Source organism: Solanum lycopersicum, chromosome 5, assembly GCF_036512215.1.
Source record: "Solanum lycopersicum chromosome 5, SLM_r2.1".
NCBI lineage: Eukaryota > Viridiplantae > Streptophyta > Magnoliopsida > Solanales > Solanaceae > Solanum > Solanum lycopersicum.
Window position 1 is genome coordinate 26,805,138 of NC_090804.1, and position 18,004 is coordinate 26,823,141.

Consider the following 18,004-nt stretch of genomic DNA (forward strand, 5'->3'; position numbering starts at 1 on the left):
GGATTTCCATGCATATATAGATAGCTTGCTTCGTTAAGAACTTCATAGCAAAAATATATATAGAAGGATATAGAATAAATGTATCATATCATGTCAATATATTATCCTAAAGTGAAAAAAATTAAAGTGTAAACTTGTATAAGAAAATACCCTCAAAGTAAAAATTACTACTTCTTAGGTGTATTTTGAAAGATCAATGTAATTGGATATAATTAGACTCTTTGACATGTTTGATAGATCAAGTAATTACTTGGCAAGAGAGGAATTGAGAGTAATTAAAGGGTAGTAACAATCCTCAATTTCTAAGGGAGGATTATGAATTGGATTTAATTAACCCATATAATTCCATGAAGCTTTTAAAATTTCTTTTCTTCCTTTTATTTATATTTGTATTTTTCATTTTAATATATTTTAATTTCTGTTATTTTCTTAGAACTATTATTTAAAAAATTTAGTAAGATTATCATTTAGTTCTTCCCGATAGTTTTTTTGAGTCGTTTCTAATCAGTCAATTAAGTTGGTTAGAGAATTTTGAAACTATCTAATTATATTTAATTAATGGCCAACCCAATCGGTGGTCCTCTAAAATAGGCACCAAATTTAACATAGGCACGTCAACTAGACGATGTTCATTTTAGACACTTTAAGTAGGATCCTATTATGTCATGTTGACACTTTTTGCTGAGTTGGTATATTATGTGTGTTACACTTACTTTCAGCGTGTGAAAGACATAATTTTATTATTTTTAAACTTTTTTATTTCTCTTTCTTCCTTCTCTCTCCTTTCCACACTTCCTCCACCATATACCACCAACTTGGCATCATTGTATGTTCAGTTTTCTCCTTTCTTTGTCATTTCTTGATTTAGAAAATAAATTAATTATATATTTCAACAAAAATAATTTATGAAAAAAAAATTATGTCTAGAGAATGTATCTTCTTCAAGATATCAAAATTTTCCATTAACTTTTTTGATAGTTTCATTGCTGGAAAGTTTACCGAATCCTTCAAATATTTGTTGGTCTATTTTCACCTCTCTATTTGAGTTAATTTTTTTTTTCCAGATTCAATTTTCAAAATACTAATTTTCTACTTTTTAAAGCTTTTTAACTTTTTCTATTTTGATGAACCCATTTCAAGTATATTCATAAATAAATATAATTTTATCATGGATAAAATGTATTGGGGGTAATAGTATGATAGTTAGATTATGGGTGTTTGCTTATGACCCAAATTGGTTATATAGATTTGAAAAAAAAGATGATAGTAGTGATATCTTCAAACTTGAAGAAGAAGACATCAAAGTAAAAGTGGTTACAGGAGGAGGTGATGTGAAATGGTAGAGGAGAAAAATAAAGGTTTTGTAGATTTTTTTTCTTTTTCTTCTTTATTGAAAGGTAATTTTTAAAGTAATTAATTAATCAAATAGTTTTAAAATAATTTTTATTCATAATATATTTTTAATTATTTTTTTCTATATATATGCCACATGTCATTATTTAATTTGCTATTTTGAAATGTCATTAACGAAGTGTAATACACACATCTTATATATTTGACTGGTTGTAAAAAACGTGTCAATATGACACGTCCCCCTACTTAAGGTGTTAAAAATGAATAAGGTCTACTTGAGGTGTCTAAGTAAAAATTGATGCCAACTTTAGGTGGCTACCGATGAGTAAGACCTAAATTGATTGACGGATAACTTTTAGATAATTAATTTATTTGATAAGAATGGGCAAGTCTGAAATTCATTTAATATTATGTATCATTTGGCCCATATGAATTAAAATAAGTGAGGATCAATGTTTTGCGTCATAACTCAAAACCAGCTGCAACATCTCTATAAGAACTCGAGAAAATCAAATATAAGATATACTCACAACCTTATTTTGTATGTGGACAGATGATCGTTTATTAGTAAGATATTGTAATGTTGAACAAAAAATGAATTTTTTTTTTGCCGAACTTTGAATGACAATTGCTTTGTGTTGTCCATAGGTCTTTTCAGCTCGGGGGGGAGGGGGGGGGAGACAAACATTTAATGCTTTATATTTAGGTAATGGTGATCGTAATTTCTATTTTTTTAAATCCAAAAGTTTGAAGGTTATAGCCTCATTTATTACCACTTTAAAATGGAAAAATTAGTTAAGTAGTAACAATTCCTAACTTAATTAGTAAATATATCCAACTTTAAAATATTTATTCAAAATGTCAATATTTTAAAAATTATTTGTAAATATTATTATTTGTCCTTATTTTTATTTTTCAAAAAAGTCCAACATTAAATATATTCACTATCCATTTAGACTTCTTCTAGACATTAATACCATTAAATTTATTTCCATATTTAAGATTTTTAATTATTTTTTTTCTTTTTCCATTTTCACCATTATTGTCTCTCATGTTGAAGAAGAATTAATTATTCAAGTTCATATCAATATGTTCAGATCTATCGATTAATTTAAGAAATCTCTAAATACATAAATGTATTTTCGTAATCATCTTTTATTTTGCGAGATTTCATAAGATTTTTTTTCGAAATAAAAAATTATGTTCAATTTTGGATTGTATGTATTACAATTTTTTTGTCATTTTTTTTTATTTTTATATGAGTTTGTTAACATACTCATCAAATATTTATGCATCTCAGAATTTTAGTATTTGGAACACTATCTTTATGATGTTATTTTTATATTTGAGATTTAGTAGATTGTAATTTATAGTAAGTCATATAAGCATTCATACATAATATATTGTTTGATTCTTTTTATATATTCATATTTAATAATTGGAATTTCGCTAATAGGGTTATTAATTTACAAATAAACACACATTAAGATTTGAATTTGGTGAAAAGAATTGAAAAAAAGGAACATAGTAGACGAAGAAGAAAGAGAGAGTCAAAGAAGAAGGTTGCGAAATTGTATTCGTATCAGAACAATATTCATATTAATTTTTGTTTGTCAATTATTTTTCTTTTACTCATCATTTGTATTTTTATTAAGAACATTATATTTCTTTTTAATATGTAGTCATTCAAATACGTATCTCATATGAATTTGCATTTCTGAAGCACAGGTGTATTCTATTTTTTGACAGTCAATTAATATATTTTTTAGAATATTGTATTCTGATTATATCATTTTCACTATGTATGCTATCTGATATGAATTTGTATTGCTTAAACATATATGTATCCTGTTTTTCAATAGTTAATGTGTATTTTTTTTTAGAATATTGTATACTGATTATATTAATTTACTATGCATGCTATATGTTTTTCAGAATCTTGTCTTCTTATTTCTTTCATAGTCAATTTGTATTTATTTTTTTCGAATATTATATGCTTCCTCAACAAATTTATTATTTCCACCAAGTATGTTATTTCCCCCCAAAAATCTTGTACCCTTTCATAAATCATATTCATACATATTGAGATACGTGTGTATATATATATATATATATATATATATATATATATATATATGGTAATCAAGTTATACAATTTTGATCACTGAAATACAATTTGTAGTTTAAAAAAAATCAATTTTAATTTGAATGGTAAAGTGAGCACATAAAATGTAAAAAATATTTGTATATAATTAAAATGAAAACATAACAAAGGAAAGTTGATCTAATAGATTGAAAAAAGAGTTTTTTTTTGAAATTGTTAATGATGAGAATTTTAAGTGATATGTTCCTTCTCTAAAAACTATTATCTCACTTTTTCATCATAGTACTTTTTTGTATTTTATATATTATTATACAATATTCTAAGTAAAAACTAGAATAAATAGAAATACGAATAAAATACATATTGAAATGAATACGAAATACAAAATTTTTGAAGAAACAAATAAATACAAATGAAAAAAATATATAAATACAAACATGTTTATTAAATAACTATAAATTCATTTGGCATACCTATTGGAATGAATACAAACTAATAAAAAGAAGATTAAGATTATGGAGAAAAATAGAACAAAGTTTGAGTTTTATTTGAAAATGTAACTGATGAAAAAATTAAGTGATCTTTACCTTTTTTTGAAATATTCTCTCCCCTTTGTTATTAAATAATTCTATTCTTTAAATAAAAACAAATAATAAAAACATAAATAAGATACATAATAAATTAAAATTTTGATATTTTTACTAAATATTGAAAGTATTGCTAATGAATTCTCTTAAATGTTAAAATATTGACATTTTGAAAAATTTACCTTTTAAAATTGTACACAATCAGGCCCAAAAAAGGGCCCAAACAGAGTAAAGAAAGCTCAAATCTGAAAGAGACAAAACAATATATTGGTTGACAACAACACTTTTCTTAAAGATTCATGGATGAAGTTGAAGAGGCGTAGAGGCACTGGTGATGCTGTTGGTCCAATTTCTCCACAAATCTCTGCTACCTCGTATAAACAAGGAATCTCACAACTCGTTAAGCTACATTAGATGAACTTCAATGCATCACTCTCTTGAAATATTTTATTATGAGCTACACTTTGTTGTACAAATCATTGTTCATGAATGTGTTTGCTGCCAAATCAATCTTGTAATTTGTATATAATTAGTCAGTCATTATAAATTATATATAGAATGGACATACAGTAGATTTAGGTTTTGTATGTTATCTTTTATGCAAGTTTAATGTTACTCAGCATATTTTAGTTTTGATTTTGAAATTTCTTGTGGTTATTATTTTATAATTCAAGTTTTATATGTTGAGTCTAGTAACTACATATTGAGTGCATTGTATAATACAAAATTCATTTGACTCGTATCATTTTGAAGAATTAAGAATTAACACGAAACTTGAAATTTGAAAAAAAATAATTATAAGAATTGCCTATTATAATTGGAATCAAGATCATTCTATAGATCCGTTTGGGAAATAGAATGAGTAGGGTTCACTTGTTGCACTTCCTTCCCAAGGTCCGGAGCAGGAGACATGTCCGAAAGTCCTCTGAAAAAAGAGGACGACGGGGGAGAGGATGATGTGGCGGAGTCATTTTGCTCGGATAAGTTGAGGTATTTTTGCCAATTATTCTACCCCGACCCTTAATCCATCGCCATTCCTCCAACAGAAGGAATTTGATTATAGATTTGTGTGAGTTTTGGATCTAAGTTATACATAGAATAATATGAGTGTTGTTAGTTTCAAAATCTTATTATGATTATTTATTTGAATAGATTGCCTTGATTTGAAGTTCAACGAAAGAGGAGAACCCAAATATGAGAGTGATTGTTCGATTATTTGAGAACGTGAACTTTTCATCTCTTGTTAAGTATATAAAATCGTGTGTATTTTCTTATTGTATGTGTCACGACTCGAGACTACCCCATAGTCATAGCACAGTTCTTAGAATCACAAGTGACTCTAAGCTAACCCTTGATACTAGCATAGTCATGAGCAACTAAATATGAACATGTTAAAGAATGAAACAACTGAATGAAAGCTAATTATGGAATTTGGTTCAATATATTTTTGAACAAAACTTTGTGTACAACAACAGTAGTGTGAAAGATATCTGAAATAGAATATACAGAATATAAAAACTCTAACTGATTATCTATGAAACCTCTATTAATACTAATTATAATTAGTGGGACATGAACCTCCACATACCATAGTAAATATGTGTGAATAAAAACAACATACTAGAACTACAAACTAACTTTAGAACTCTAAATAAGAGAACTCATCGCCTTCTGACTCGAATCTGTAATTCAACTAACTAAGATCTTGATAGCAAGAACCTAAATCTATATCATCTGAAAAGTGTAGGAACAAGAGGTATATATATGAATCAGTACTTTGAATGTACTGAGTATGAGATATATGTAAGATAATTTGTAAAGCTAGACATGATGAATTTAAACATGATATGCAAAATCGTTAGACGTGATAAAAACCTTTATAAAGAAATCGTAAATCATATATGAGGTCAATTCATGCTTAAAACCATTCAAGAAACTTTCATAAAACCTTTGAACAAAACATAGTTTTTATTGGGATATTTACCATTAAACGACATAAGCACTGAGAGCTATAACATGGAATCTAGTGTCTACCCCACACCGAAAAAGGGTTTCTTTACTTGCCAAGGTAATAACTATAAGTATGAGTCAGAGAAAAATACTTGGAAAGACAACAATTAAGACTATCAATCCATTCATAAGCTTATATTATAATAGATCTTTCAAAAACCATGATTCAGATATATGTGAGAAAACCTTTCACAATCATGATTTTATAAGCATGTGATAAAACCTGTCACAAATCATTGGAACTTGCTTTAAATCGTCCTTGTCACAAATCATTGAAACTTGCTTTAAATCGTCCTGAAATATTGAATTCATCTTTTCATAAAGAATGCATAAATTATTTATCAAATTCATGATCATAATTCATAAGTTCATAAGATTTTTTTCATAGCTTCATAGTCAAATCGTCATTATTGAATAGAAAAACAATGCACTTTAAGTAAAATATATTACGAAATAAAATAAAAAAAACAAAAAAAACATAAGTAGAGACAGAAGCAGTAGTAGTAAGAAGTGGAATAGTTTTCCTTTTCTATGTCATCTTCTTACTGCTGTGTAACTACCCTTTTTATAGGGATAAAGTTACTTGGAGAGGTCGGCCTCCTACAATAAAGTGGACCACACGTATATATTATTTATAATACGACCCATAATTATATACTATTTATAACACTTCCCCTTGAATCTTTATGTACAAAGGAAAAGAAGAAACAACCATTGTTATTTGTAATACACATTATTTGGTGCCTCATTAAAAATCTTACTAGGAAAATTGAGTGGGATAAAACCTTGGTTACGAAAAAAAGTGTGCAACACATATTTACTTCCCTAATGACGATGTAACTCAATGTATCGAAGATAACACATTCCAATCTTATGTCTAAACTTCTCAAAGATTGAAATTGGTAAAACCTTGGTAAATATATCTGATAAATTATCACTGGAATAGACTTGTTGAACATCTGTTTCACCCTTCTTTTGTAGATCATGAGTAAAAAAATAATTTTGGTGAAATATGTTTGTTCTATCTCCCTTTGATGTATTCTCCTCTTAGTTGAGCTATACACACAATATTGTCTTCAAATAATGTTGTTGAGATGTCAACTTTTAAGGAAAGATCACATGTTTCCTGGATATGTCGAGTTATTGATCTCAACCACACACATTCTCAATTTGCTTCATGAATGACTATTATCTCTGCATGATTTGAAGAAGTATCAACCAAAGTTTCTTTTGTAGAATGCCATGATATAACTGTACCTCTATATGTAAATAAATAACTTATTTGAGATCGACATTTATGTGAGTCAGATAAATATTATGTATTTGCATAGCCAATTAATTATGAATCAGATTCTTTTAAATAAAATAGTCTCACATCGATGGCCCCTTGAAGGTATCTAAATATATGCTTGATACATTCCAATGCCTTCATGTTGCCTAAGAAATAAATCTTGCCGATAAATTTACAGAAAAAGATATATCATGTTGACAATTACTAGCATGGTACTTGAATGCACCAAGTTCACTAAGATATGGTATTTCAGAACCAACAAGTTCTTTGTTATTTTCATGAGGTCGAAAATTGTGGGTACTTAATGAATGTGCTTTATCCATGCAAAATCTCTCTTAAATATCCTTAGTATATGTTGATTAATGAATAAATGCTTCATTTGTAAAATGTTCAATTTATAGACCAAGATAAAATTTTGTCTTTCCAAGGTCTTTCATTTCTAATTCACTTTTCAAACATTCTACTGCTTTTGAAAGCTCTTCACAAGTTCCAATGCTATTTAATTCATCAACATATACAACTATAATGATAAATTCAGATCCAGACCTTTTAATAAATAAACAAGGATAAGTTAGGTGATTCTTATACCTTTTCTTTAATAGATATTCACTAAGGTAGTTATACCACATGCGTCCTAATTGTTTCAATCCGTATAAATATTTTTGAAGTTTTATTAAACATATTTTCTTGGAATCTTTATATATTTCAGGCATTTCTAATCCATCAGAAATTTTAATATAATGGTTATTGTTTAGTGAGCCATAAAAATAAGCTGTAACGACACCCATAAGATGTATGCCAAGTTTTTCAAGAACTGTTAGATTTATAAGAAACCTGAAAGTGATTGCATCCACCACGGAAGAATATGTATCCATATAATCAATACTAGGTCTTTAAAAAAATTCTTGTGCCACAAGTCTTGCTTTATCTTATGACTTCATTCTTTTGCCACAAGTCTTGCTTTATCTTATGACTTCATTTTCTTATTTCATTTTCACACAAATGTAACAACCCGTATCCTAGATATACTAGAATTTAGATTTTTGAGAAGTGCAGGGGCCACCTTCGGAGGTCACCTATAGATCATAGCTTGGACAACGGTTCGTGTGTCACAGTCGGGGAGCACCCCCTAGATGTAATAGGCGTCGTCTTCCACATCAAGGACTAAGACTAGCCTGTTAGCTTACATAATTACATTCAAAGGTTAAAATTTATGAAAAATGTAAAACTTCTCTATATCTATCTTGAGGTTTACATAGACCTCTACCATACACACAATATATATTCATATCGAGTATACATAGACCCTTTGTATATGAAGATTACTTTGTCCTCTACTTTATTGCATACACACACATATATAAGATATAACATAGTCATAAAACCGGATGTCTTATCCCATAACCATCTAAACAAGAGTATAACAATTGGGGTTAGCCCATAGAAAAAATACGATAAAAGCCACATATAGGCTATACAATGCTTAGTACTCAAATGAAAGAAATGAATATATTGTCTTTAAAACTAGAACAACATCAATAGATTGATAGTGACATTGACCTCGTAAAGTGAGACCTACCCAATTTGGATTAGTTATCGTACCTCCCCAATGTGGGAAGGTACACTCCTCACTCTAGTTCACTCGGTTCTAAGCTAGAGTCCCTTTTGAAATGTCTTTAATACCTTTATTAATCATCATAACTTAATGTAGGTCATAGGGTCTACCCCTTGTATAATCATCACAGCTCAATAATAATTGCATGAGTATTATCCTTTCATTATAATTCATACAAGTGAGGTTAGAACATTTACATATCATTTCATAATAAGGCACATTGGTAAGTTCTCACCATCACTATAACATTTACATCTTAGCCAACACCTCACAAACTAACGTAAAGACATTCAATTCAAAATCATACAACCCTATCAATCTTAATATAAGGTATACTTAATATAACATCATCACTTAATCATAACCACAATTGAAGTAAAGAATAGAGATCACAAGACTTACTCAATTTTCTTCACAATGCCTTCATCAAGGTCTTACAATAACCTCCAACTTAACCCAACAATGGTGCAATAGAATCACATAATAGAAACCAACATGATAACAAGGCCTATTTAATCATTATACAACAATCCCTCACTAGCCATAACTTAGAACTAGAGACTTAGATCAAGTTCATAGTCTACTTCACCATCTAGGTCAATTACTCAAGAACTAGCATAGTTGTTACAATGTATCAAAATAAAATCATAATTAGCATAATAAAAACATAGGATAGTAATTCACACACTAACCAAAACAATTAAGTCAATGAATGCTATACAATTCAATTCAAGATCACAACCTAGGGTTAAGGGGAAAGAGATCCAAAAGGTGAAAGGAATCCCATACCTTGATATTTGATGAAGATTGATGGAGAAAATTTGAGTTTTGAAGCCCTAGAACCTCCTTGAATTTGACCTTCTATGGTGTTCTTCAACTTGGGAGCGAGAAAGAAGAGAGAAGGAAGAACAATTTAGGTTGAGAAATTATGAGGGTTATGTTAGCTTAATTAGGTTAGGGTCTTTATATAGGCTGTTAATTAACTTAATTAGACCTCCATTAACCCCTAACTAATTAACTAACCACCTATTTAATTAACTAATTTAACTCACTTAGAATCGTGCAGAAAAAAAGTCCTTATACACAACTCCCGTCCATGCCCCGTTTGTCAATCGACGACCACTGGACCCTCCGTCCTGTTGGTCCGTTGTTTTATGTCAGAGGCTGGTTACATTCCAGCTTTTCCAAATATTCTAAGTGTGCATCAACAAATCCAATCGACTCACTGTCTATTGGACCACGATCCGTTGGTGGCAAGTTGTTTGTGGACACTGCCTTAGGCAGCCTTCGACACAAATGCAAAGGTCCTCCTCAAGGGACCTTTGTTGGTCCTTGGGGAGTCGTACCTAAAAATTTCGGCTATGAACTAAATCTAATAAGTGTTAGACACCCTTCCACCAAAATTCATCATTTTCTGACTCCTAAAACTTAGTAAAATAGGCTAATGCACACTAGCATCTCATTGAACTAGTTTTCGGACATCATGGACGTTCCTTAACGTTTTGATTTGTAGACTTCCTAAATGAATCAAATACATTATAATTTACCTTAAAACAGTGTCTAAACCTTTTGAACCCTATGTTAGGTTCTAGAACACGTCTTAGACTTTTGGAGTGTTATATTATCCCCCCTCCTTAGGAACATTCGTCTCGGAATAATACTAAAATCTTTTAAAAGGAAGGAATAGACTCAGGACTAGCAGCCTAAACAACAACATTATATCCAAAGTTTGTCATAACATCAATCATGGCATTTACATATAGCAAGACTTGAATTACTACACACAAAAATCAACATCAAAATATGAGGAATTTCCTTCACAATAACATGAGCTCAACATACCAAATATGAGTCAACTATGCCAAAATTCAACTTATCAACATTCTCAATAGCATTTCATAAAGACTCACCATATTAAAATGCACAACATAACTCAAAAAAAGCAAAATTGCAAATTTTCAAGTGTATAGGCATACCTCACTGTAATTATAACATTATTGCAAAACTTCACCAAAAAAATCGAATCAAGTTTAATCATTATATTCATTATTAGTAAGGACAACCAACCCTAGATATCAAATAGTTGAGGGTAAAGGGACATGTCAGCTTTGGCCTCCTATGTTGCACCTTCAACTAGGTGATTCTTCAATAACACCGTTACGGAAGCAACTTTTTTATTCCTTAACTTCTTTACTTGCCTATCAAGGATTTGAACCGGAACCTCCTCATAAGAGATGTCCTCTTGCACACCAAGACCCTCAATAGGAATAATAGACTCGCGGTTGCCGATACACTTTTTAAGCATGGAAACATGGAAAACCGGATGAACCGAAGTTAGTTCGCTAAGGAGTTTTAATTCATATGCAACCTTACCAAATCTTTGCAAGATTTTATAGGGACCCACATAACGAGGACTCAACTTCCCTTTTTTGCAAATATCACACTCCTTTTATAGGAAATATTTTTAGATACACTTTATCACCTTCTTAAAACTCTAATTCCCTTCTCCTATTGTCAACATAAGACTTTTGCCGACTATAGGCTTTTTGTAAGTGATTCTTTATAATATGAACCTTCTAAAAAGTCTTATAAATCAAATCAGTACCCAAAAGTGAAGACTCTCCTACTTCAAACCATCCAATTGGAGATGTACATCTTCTACCGTACAAGGCTTCATAAGGAGCCATAGCTATAGATGAATGGTAACTATTGGTATAAACAAACTCAACCAAACGCAAGTGATTATCTCAATTTCCCTTGAAATAATTTATACATGTTCTAAGCATATCTTCAAGGGTTTGAATAGTGCGCTCCACTTGACCATCCATTTAAGGATGAAAAGCGGTGCTTAACTTCACATTGGTACCCAACCCTTTTTGGAATGGCCTCTAAAACCTAGATGTGAATTGTGCACCCCTATCCGATATGATGGATAACAGAATACCATGGTGACACACAATCTCATCTATGAAGATCCTTGCATAATCCTCCATCAAGTAGGTGGACTTGATGAGAATAAAAAGAGCAAATTTGGTCAACCTATCCACCATCACCCATATGGAGTCATATTGCTTTTGTGTCTGAGGCAAACCTACCACAAAATCCATGTTAATGTCTTTCCACTTCCAAGTAGGTACTTGGATTTCATGAAGTAGACCACCCGACTTTTGGTGTTCGACTTTCACTTAATGGCAATTTGGACATTTTGTAACAAATTTCGGTATGTCCTTTTTCAAGCCTTCCCACCAAAACACTTTTATAAGGTCATTATACATCTTTGTAGAACCCGGATGAATGGAGTAACAGGACCATGAGCTTCCTCATAAATCCGATTCCTCAAGTCATCTATATTGGGAACACACAACCTTCCTTGATACCTCAAGAAACCATACCCCCAAAGGAGAATGCCTCATTAAGCTTTCCAAGAATCGATCCTTTCAACTCCATCAATAAGGATCAAGGTGTTGCTTAGACTTCACCACAACCACCAAGGAAGATACGGAGTTATGATGGACAATAAAACCACCATTTGGAGAATCTTCCAATCTAACACCTAATATAGCCAACCTATGAACATCTTTTTCTAGGTCTTTCTTGGCTTCATCTACATGAGACACACTACCCATGGTCATACGACTTAGAGCATTCGTAAACCACATTGGTCTTGCTGGTTTGGTAGAGAACACTAAAGTCATATTCTTTTAACAATTCAACCACCTTCTTTGTCATAGATTTAACTCCTTTTGAGTAAACACATATTGTAACCTCTTTTGGTCGGTATACACATCAACATGAACACCATTCAAATAGTGCCTCCATATTTTTAAGGAAAATACCACGGCCTCTAACTTAAGATCATGAGTTTGATAATTTCTCTCATGCACCTTTAGTTGCCTAGAGGCATGGGCTACTACTTTCCCATGTTTCATAATCACACAACCCAAGCCCACTCGGGATGCATCACAATACATAACAAATCTCCTGGTACCCTCCGGTAAAGTCAACACCGGAGCGGAAGTAAGCGTATCCTTCAAGATTTGGAAGCTTCTTTCACATGCCTCCGACCACTCATATTTCACATTCTTTAGTGTCAAAGTAGTCAAGAGATATGCAATGGACACAAAACTATCCACAAACCTCCTATAATAACTTGCTAGATCCAAGAAACTCCTAATGTCAGTTGGAGTCAATGGTCTAGGCAAATTTTTCACCGCTCGGTTTTCCTTGGATCAACCTCAACCCCCTCACTAGAGATTATATGACCAAGAAATGACACCGAACCCAACCAAAACTAATATTTGTTATACTTAGCAAATAATTGGTTCTCCTTGAGCGTTTGTAACACCACCCTCAAATTATCCATGTGTTTACCATTTTTTTTGAATATACCAAATGTCGTTAATGAAAACAATGAAAAATGAATCTAGGTAACTTCGAAACACTATATTCATGAGATCCATAAATGCTGCCAGGGCATTAGTGAGGCCAAAGTACATTACTAAGAATTCATAGTGACCATATCTAGTCCAAAATGTCGTTTTTGGTATATCCTCACCTCTTACCCTAAGTTGGTGATACCCGAATCTCAAGACAATCTTAGAAAAGTAGTTTGCCCCTTGGAGTTAATCAAACAAGTCGTTAATCCGAGGGAGAGGATACTTGTTTTTAATAGTGACTTTATTGAGTTGGCGATAATCAATGCACATTCTAAGGGATCCATCCTTTTTCTTTACAAATAAAACCGGAGCACCCCATGGACTAATACTAGGTCTAATGAAGCTTTTGTCTTTTAAATTTTTGAGTTGAGCCTTCAAATCTTTCAATTCGGTTGGAGCCATCCGATAAGAAGGAATTGAAATGAGGTTGGTATCCGGTATCAAGTCAATAACAATGTCTATTTCCCATCCGGGAGGGATTCTGGGAAGATCATTAGGAAAGACCTCCAAAAATTCCCTTACTACGGGTACTAACTCAATGGGAGGATTTCAGAGTCTAAATCTTTGAATCTTACAATGTGATACAAACACCCTTTAGAGATCATCTTACAAGTTTTGAAACAAGAAATGATACGACCGCTAGGAATAGAATTTTCCCCGTCCATTCTAAAACGGGCTTATGTGGAAAGTTAAAGCTCACCACCTTTGTTCTACAATCTATGGAGGCAAAGCAAGCATAATCCATCCCCAAAATGACATCAAAATCGACCATATCGAGTTCTACTAATTCAACACTGGTCACTCTATTGGGCAATATTATAGGACAATTTCTATACACCCTCTTTACAACCACCGATTCACATACCGGGGTAGTTACTATGAAAGGTTCATTTAGAATATCGGGCAAAATATCAAACTTTATAGCTATCAAGGGAGTAAAAAAAGATAATGTGGCAACCTAATCAGGTAAAACATACACATCAATAGAGAAGACTTTCAACATATCGTTTACCACATTGGGAGAAGTCTCTTGCTCACACCTATAGCGGAGATCATAAAAGCGATTCTTATTCGGAGCATCAACAATAGAACCACTAACTTGCCTGCTGCCTTTGTATTTCCACTTCACATTTGGTCAATCCGTAACCTTGTGTCCACTCTTGCCATTCCCAAAGCAATTGTCCATCCAAATAAAGCAATCACCATATTGCTTCTTGCCACACTTTCCACAAGTTGGCTTCTTGCTTGGTGAGCTCGTACCTCTACCCTTTTGAGACTTAGGGTTAGACACCCTATCATCACTATCCTTGGGAAATTTTGTATGAACTTGATTAGAAGACCTATTTTTAAACCTAGGCTTGTTCTTGGATATCAAGCCTACCCTTTGAAGAACCACCATATAAAGACTTTGCCCTCTTGAAATCTTTGCTCTTTCTCTTTGACCTTGTCTCTTCCACTTGTTGAGTATGAACCAGACGAGAAATTCTCATATTGTCATGTAGAATAGCCAAATGATATTCTTATTTCTAGTCATCCGACACCCCCGTCACAAAGCGGCTCATCTCATCCGTAGGATCGGAACCAAAGAAGAAGCATATCTGACAATTTAGTTTGATGAATTCCACTACTTTGGATTCCCTCTTCTCCTTAGGAAAGAACCTATCAAGAAAAGCCTTTTTGAAAATCTCCCAAGTCACCAGTCCACCTCTTAAATGCATATTGTCTCTCCACTGGATGTACCAAGTTTGGGCCACATCTTTGAGTTGGTAAGTGGATAACTCGGCCTTCTCACTAGTAGTAAACCCGATAGCGTAGAAGATCTTGTAGGTTTCATCAATGAACTCTTGGGGGTCTTCCTCAACTTTTGGCCCATAGAATGAGGGGGATTCATTCTAGAAAAATCCCTCAAAGGGAGACCATGGTGCCAACATGTTGGTTTCCATAGGGTAAAACCTCCCGGTTAGCTTGGGCCGTCTTGACTTGAGCTTGGGTAGTGACGGATTGTGCTTTAGTAGTAATGGCTTGGGACATTTAGATAAAGGCAGCCCTTATGTCACCATCCATCATAGGTGGAGGATTGACCGGAGCTTGATCATCATTAGGAACTTCTTTATGAGGAGGAACTTGATATCCTTGGGAAGAACTCCCGCATTGGCAATCTCTTCATCAAGTCTTCAAGTGGCTGTTCTTCGAGTATTCATTGCCAATAATCACAGTAAAAAGATTAGATGCTAAGGGCACATAGAGTCAAGACTCTCGAGGCACAATATTGGATTTCCAAGAAAAGTGAGAGTTTCCTAAGCATCTTATAGTTCCCAATTCATAAGTGTGGCGCGCTTCACATTTATGAATAAGAATCTAAGTAGACGTGATTAAGTGAGACATCGACTCTAAAGATATGTAACCTCATAATCTGATACTAAGTTTTTCACAGCCGGGGAGCACCCCCTAGACGTAATTGGCGTCGTCGTCCTCATCGAGGACTAAGACTAGCCTCTAAGCTTATATTATTACATTCATAGGTTAAAATTCCCGGAAAAATAAAAACTTCTCTATATATTGAGGTTTACATAGACCTATACCATACACACATATATATTCATATTGAGTATACATAGACCTTTCGTATATGAAGATTACTTAGTTGAAGGGATTTTGAGACGACTTTGAAGGGTGACTTGGAATTCTCACTCATCCAAGTTAGGTAGGTCCTCACTTTCCGAGGGCAATGCCACTATCAATCTATTGATGTTGTTCTAGTCTTAAAGACAATATGTTCATTTCTTTTATTTGAGTACTAAAGATTGTATATCCTATATGTTGTTTTTATCGTATTGTTGTATATCCTAAAGATATATGTGTGTGTGTGTGTGTGTGTGTCTATATATATATATATATATATATATATATATACATATATATATATATATATGTATAGATATATATATATACATATGTATATATATATACATATGTATATATATATATATATCTATACATATATATGTGTGTGTGTATATATATATATATATATCTATACATATATATGTGTGTGTATATATATATATATATCTATACATATATGTGTCTGTATACACACACACACACACACACACACACACACATACACACATATACACTCACACACACACACACACACACACACACATATATATGCGCATATATATATGTAGACACACACACACACATATCTTTAGGCTATACAACAATACGATAAAAACAACATATAGATATACAATCTTTAGTACTCAAATAAAAGAAATGAACATATTGTCTTTAAGACTAGACTACATCATTAGCTTGATAGTGGAATTGCCCTCGAAAAGTGAGGACCTACCAAACTTGGATGAGTGAGAATTCCAAGTCACCCTTCAAAATCGTCTCAAAATCCCTTCAACGACTGGAACCTAAAATGTTGGGGAAAAAGGGATATTTTATTAAAGTATACAATTTCCTTTTGAAAAACCTTTATGCACATACAAGAAGACCGTACTAATCAATAATACTTCATTAAGTCAAGATCATATACACCACAAGAACAACAATACTAAGTCTAGTCAAGTCAATAAGCATATCAACATACTTGAACATACAATCAAGACAGCTCTATCATTAAATTATAATGTCAACAAGCATGGATAAGAGTTCATTTCAAAATAACCAAAGAAAGAAAATTTACTCATGAACCCTCATTAAGTTCACCAGTGCAATGACTAAGTAGAGCCCCATAACCTTTCTCTATCAAGTAAACCTAACAAGAACCATAACCAATGTCAAACTTCACATAACATATCATTAAGTGGTAAACATCATCCTCATACTCTTTTGCAATAGATACCAAACACATATTTACAAGTGAAACCAATATTATATAGTATCATCAACATGTATATTATTTACATTTATAAGCATATACATAAATAAGAACATCCTCCTAAGAATTTCCTAAAGATAACTAGTGCAATGTATTGGTTGAGTCCCATACCCCTACCTAGACTAAGTCACACCTCTCAATTTATCTTAGTTAGAGTCCATTTTATTATTTTATTTTACTTTCAGGAACATCTTGCCTTAACCAACATAGACCACGTAAGCAAATGTGGAATCCGATGTCATAGAAACCTACACCAATGGAAGGGGGACTACTTGCCAAGGTACTACAAAAATATGAAAATAACAACTACGTGGATCCACTAGCTAGTATTCTTATGGGGGCAACATAGTTAAAAAAAACTAGGAGATATAGTTTGGACCCTCTTTATACTACATGCATTATAGTCTCCAATCTCAAGAGTACAAAAGTTATCCTACCTTCCGTATGTGGGAAGGGACACTACTCACTCTAGTTCACTCGATGCTAAGCTAGAGTCCCTTTGAAATGTCTTTAATACCTTTGTTAATCATCACAGCTTAATGCAGGTCAGAGGGTCTACCCCTTGTATAATCATCATCATCATAGCTCAAAAATAATTGCATGAGTATTATCCTTTCATTACAATTCACACAATGAAGGTTAGCACATTTACATATCACTTCATAATAAGACACATTGGAAAGTTACACCATTACTATAATGTTTACATCTTA